Below are 6167 nucleotides of genomic sequence, written 5' to 3'. Positions count from 1 at the left end.
ACTTATGCAGACTGTGTATAGATGGAGTTTCGGTTTCGGCTCTTATGTACTACGGAGCACCAACAACAACACAACAGATGTTGGTAGTGTTGTTGCCAATTGGGATGCACAAGCTAAGTAACTGGGTGCGTGTGTGTGTGTGTCTGTAAGTTACATGGCGCATCTTCAGCTGCAATTTCTCTTAACACTTGCACTCCTGCCTTCTGCCTGCTGCTGTTGCTGCTTTGCTTTGCTTTTGTTGTTGTTGTACTCATTGTTCACCTTTCTTTTCATTTTTTTTCTTGCTGTTCGCTTTATTGCTTGTAAATTAATAATGTTCCGGTTTTTTGTGTATTGTGTATGCCTTCTTGGCCTAGCCCCGCTTCTTCAACTTCTTTGCCTTCTTCTTTTTCCCATATGTGTTTGTGTGTATGTCCTTATGTACATCTGTATGTATGTATGTGCTGCTCACTTTGTCATCGAACATTACACCATTTTTGCTGCCAACTGCTCTCCGTCTCCCCCTCTGAGATACCTTTCCTTTGAAAGCCCCGAAGCAACTTCCGTTTACAGGCGCTTCGAATCAGTTTCGAGAAACTCCAAGACAATTCCATGGCTTTAAGTTTACCGTGTAGCGATTTTTTTCCAAAACTGGCATACAAATTTGTTAACATTTTAAAGCGTTTCTCGTAACGAGAAATAGTTGAAAATTAGTCATTTTTTTAAATGATTTATACTTGAAATTTTTTAAGATTTACGTTCTTGGCTATACATAAGTAGTCTCTCAATTTTGAACCCGCTTGTCTTAAATTAAATTCTGAATTGCGCTTCCTACGTTCCTCTGCGTCCCATTTAGACGAATATAATTCACACGGATTGAGACCGAGCGGTCCCCGAAGTATATTCAGCGAAAAAAAAAAAAAAAAAAATCACTATATATAGATTCACTATATTTGTTTTGGCTCATTTAGATATAGAATTTGGTCTGATTTTGGCCATTGCTGGTCTTATTACGCCTCGAGAGAAACAATTTCCCCAAGAAGGAAAGAAAATAAGTTATTTTGTCAACAAAATCTACCGATAAAATATCTTTTGACTTCTTTGATCCTACCTTAAACGAGGAAACAATATTTTTTAACGGAGAGATTGGAAAAAGAGACTTTGCATTAAATGAAGATCTTAAGCACCTTAAAGGTGAGACAGACAGCATTTTGCCTTTGACTACAGGATGGAGTTTGGAGCATACGGATCTGACCATTTGATTTTTGATCTCTTACTAAACATCTTTTGTATCAAAACATGATCGGCTTTAGATATCCAATTCCGATTTTTAAAATTTGTATATGTGAAGCAAAATTAAATCATTTTATATTAAGATATTATATTAAAATAAACGTATTATTTATGACATGTTTAAAAAAATGTATAAGTTTATTAATCAGCGATTTCCAAATAGTTTCTTAAACCAGTTCAAATATTTTTTAAAAATATAGATCTTTAGGAATGTCTTAACTGCTCTTCAAACTAAAAAACTTGTACAAAACTTAAGAAACTCATTGAATCAGCCTTTAATTTCTCTATCGTTTTATCACATCCTTTTTGAAGCGATAAACCCTATCAGAAGTAAACATTTCAAATTCATTTTGCAAATAAAAACTCATTAAGTCTTCCTGCATAGATAGGGCAATCTAACCCCCTCTGTTGGAGTTTGGATTCCTCAAGGTAAAAGTGCACAATTCACCTAAGTGAAAGGCTGATTAGATATGGAACACAGGATGTATAATATACATTTCCGTTCTTGTATATTAAGCCGGACAATGACAATTAAGTCAAATTGATTTAAGATGACGCATTGATATAAAATCGGCTTCATCACAAAAGACCATCAATTTTATTAGATAAAAGTAATCTTAGCGGTGATAAATAGAAAAACAAATACAAATTTTGTTGACTGATAAAAATTGCAAATAAAATTAGCAAAAATAAGAGGATATACATGGGTAATAGGGGGCAGTAAGGGGTAATAAGATGATTAAGCAAAAAGATGAATGAGTAGATCGCTATCCAAATCAATTGGAAATGCAAATCTGAACGGGTTATTCCAATGAACTTGGCTCATTCCAATCGCCCCCGCGAACTTACTTATTATGTATGTTGACATTGTCACTTAGAAATGCGCGAAACACGCTTTATCTATTTGACCAATAAATTTGCACTTGCATCAGCTAAGAAAACAAGAGAGTCATCATTATCTACAGGGGCAAGGGCGGCGGGGGAACAGATGGTTGTAACTAAAAATACAAGAAAATATTACTTTTTCTAGACTAACTGCACCTGCTACAATGTAACGGAATCGACATTTGTACATACATGAGTACATACTTATGTATACATACATATGTATGTATGTATGTATATAGTGAAAAGTCTCCTCCTACTCGAAGACTGTCTTGTGAAATGAAAGGAATGCCAAGCATAGCATAATTTCAACCAGAACAGCAACAGCCACAGCAACAGTAACAACAAAGCCCAATGTGTCGGCAAGATATAAAGAAAAGGCAAAACGCCATCAACAAGATACACGGAACCAAATTAAAGATGAAGAAGCTGAAGATGAAAACTGAAGCTACAGAAAGAGCCACAAAAGAAGAAGCTGAGGCAGCAGTAAACCCAAAGATATCCAAGAGGTATATGGGTACGGGGGCATGGATAAATGTATATAATGTCTGTCTGTCCGTCTCACCGTCTGCCAGTCTATGTGGCTGCCACATAAATTTCTGGCTTGTCTGCATCTGTGTGAATGTATGTAAGTGTGTGAGTATTTGGTGTCTGTATGTGTGTTTGGCGGCGGCTCATTATCTGCTATGGTGTGTGTAAGTGTCTGTGTATCTGTGAGAGCCGAAATGTATATCTGAGTGTGTGTGTGTACATGGGGCGGAGCTGCTTAAGGCGCTCATTTGTGAATGAACACTTCGTGAACCAGAGGAGACCATCCAAAAGGCCAGCAGACAACAATCGATCCCATCTCCCCAGAAATGGGGAAAAAAAAACTTAATGAGCATGAATAAATGGCATCAGCAGCAGCAGCAGCAGCCTCAGTGACTGAGGCAAGTAACTGAAACTCTTTGAGGAATCAGTTAATATTGCCCGTGGATCATGATACGGCCAACCATATTAGATCGTTAAATAATATACCAAAGTTATACTATACATACGTATAGATATTTATTATTATTCCCTTTTCGTCAAGATAAAAAGCCAGAGATAAGTTAGTAATTAGATTTTCTGGTCTGGGCCCTATAGATTTATGTTAATATTAATGGGAGGCAAAGCTTTTAATGTAAGTTACACTATAAATTTGAAATAGGCTCTTTTTGTTTTTGTATTTCTCTTCTTGTTTGGTTCGGTTTGGTTTGGTTTAATGGAATGCCTACAGAAAACCGGAAACACTTAGCCTTGGCCACAACCCAGCACAGCATCCCGCATCCAGTTGGGAAAACGCCATTTTCTCTTCGCCAATGGCTTTTAATTTCTTTTAATGGAAGTTGTTAACATGGCTGCTGTTGCCTTGACTCCGCGCCCGTTCCGTTGTGCAGTGTGCTATGCTCTGTGGCTCATGGTGCTTGGTTCGAGAGCCTTTTGCCATTTCCTTTACCTTTCAGTTCAGATCGCCTGCTCAGCTTCTTTCCAGAGTTTTTTCCATTCCCACCAACGCCATGGGTTGGCTACGTTTTTGTATTTTTTGATTTGCTCTTTTTGTGTTGCGTTGTTGTTGTTGCTGTAGTTTTGTTTTTTCTTTCTTTTTTTTTTTTTGGTGTTTCGATCATAAAACTTCGATATGAAACTTGTATTTTTTCTTTTGATGCGCTTTCAAATTGAGGGCATATTGATTATGTAAGCAAACTGGAATGCCAAAGAAAACTGTGAGAACGTAACAATTACTGAAATCTCCAACTTATTGGGTAATATCCAATATATTCACCTACAATATCATCCTTTTAAACCTTTGCTCTGGTTTTAACTTTCACCGTAACTCCAATTTAAACCTATTTTTCCACCTACAAGATCCTTAACGTTGCAATCCCCAACTAAAAGATATATTATACAATCGTTTTTATACAGTTGATGTCATGAAAAGTGCATATAATCATGCTATAAACTTTTGTATGTTCAATAAAATAATAAAGCTCTTAAATTGTCTTGTGCAACAAGCTAAAAATTGTTTATAACTATACAAATGGCATTTGCCATTAAGTCAATTGATGACAAATATGTGAAAATTGTTATATGCAAAGTTGAATTTTCTCTAACCATTTGGAAATATATATGTTTGAAAAGGTACATACAAATGTAGAGCATTTAAAATCCGCGAATAGTTGAATTAGATGAGGGGGTCTACATAATAAATACTCCACGCTTTGAGTTCATTGAATTTTCAAAGTGCTTTATGCTCGGGCACAGAGCACACAAGTTTGTTGCCAAAGTCTTTTGTTTTTTCGACTGCACAAGTTGCCAGAATTTGACATTAGAGAGAGAGCGACACCGACTTCAACTCATAAGCTGGCCACATAATTAACAATGAATGACCATAACGAACGCGTGCTTTGAGCTTGGCTTGGCTTGCCCCACCGGTTTTGTTTTGTTTCTTTTCTATTTGTGTGATTTCAGTTTGTTTTTAGTTATTGAAGGTCGTTAAAATATAATAAGAAATACTAACTAATAATAAGTAATTTTGGGGAAGTTATTTATTTTGCTGCTAAGTAGCTAGGAAATGCCCACAGGTTGATACTTGGACTCAGTCTCAACTGATCGCACAATATTGAAAAGGAGAAAAACCCAAACAAAAAAAATGTTAACTCCCATATCAGTTGTATGTGAGATTTTGAGTTTGAGTTCCAAGAAACAGCCACTCAATCATACTGCGGACTGGGACTGTGTGTGTTTTGGGACTGCTGTTGTGACTGGAACTGGGCATCAGCATCACGCTTCAAAGCCGCAGCGGCGTCATAGCGTGCGACAAATGCCCACTAACGGTTTGAGGTCTCTAATGGATGTTGACATTTACGGCTACCAGGGATTGAAATTGCCATTGGGATGGGCAGGGGAGGCTGTTTAATTCACATAAATCTAACAATAAGTTAAATGCCTTGGGGGATTGGTCTTAGACGTTGAAATTAGGCAAATGGATGCGGATGCAGTATGACCATTCCAAGGAATTTGCTACCACAACGAGACGACATGCCAACAATGCCACTAGCAATAGCAAGAGCAACAGGAGTAGAGAGAAGCGAGGAAGACAGTCAGCGGCAAGGGGCAGGGGCATGTAACATAAACATTCACAAAAAGGGTCGCACCCCCCTTCCCTCTCTCTCTCTCTCTTTCTCATTCTCTCGCCCTTTTTTCCCTCTTTAGCCAGATCGTACTGTGTGTACAAACATTTGTCAACTGAGCACCTTTTGATCCTGTGCCGGCACGAGAATCGAAAACATCGTAAGCGGCATAGTTATCATTGTGCATTGGCTGGACCATTGTGCTATCAGCTGGCAGCGATCGATGCGGTTAAACAGCAGCGCAGAGACCAGTCGAGATCATGGTGAGTAAGCAATGTAGTATGCCAGTTGCTTTCTGCCAGCATCAGCAGCAGCAGGGAAAAAAGCAGAGAAGTAGACTTCTCGACCACATGCGGCGCATATTTGGCCAACCGTTTTTGCCAAGACAAAACCACAAAAATGCAGCAGCAACATTTACTACTGATGTTTGCCTGCAAGACAGACAGTCAGTCAGCTTGTGGGATGGCATCGCTTAGAACGCCCACGCAGCATCAGCTCTAACAACAATAGCAAAAACAATAACAAAAAAAAAAACAGCAGCGTATTATGTAAATCACAAAATCAAAATGTCATACTCAACGTTTTGTCTATGTAGACAACAAATACTGCAAGGGACGGCAAGAAATGTGGCAAATATTCTCATTTGACGGTTAAGTTAAACCCTTACCTAGAAGTATTTTAACTTTAGAACTTCATGCACCTGAAGATTTTTGTGAATAGAAATGTTTTTGTATCAGTTGTAAATGAAACCAGAGGACTGGGCTAATAAGTTTGGTTACTCTGTTAACTTCTTTCCACCTTCACCAGTTTGGCAATAATCGCATAAAAAACTTCCTGAACAAAATAGTTTTAAGGTCC

Source organism: Drosophila tropicalis, unplaced genomic scaffold, assembly GCF_018151085.1.
Source record: "Drosophila tropicalis isolate 14030-0801.00 unplaced genomic scaffold, ASM1815108v1 contig_859, whole genome shotgun sequence".
Taxonomy (NCBI): domain Eukaryota; kingdom Metazoa; phylum Arthropoda; class Insecta; order Diptera; family Drosophilidae; genus Drosophila; species Drosophila tropicalis.
This window is presented reverse-complemented; position numbering follows the sequence as displayed.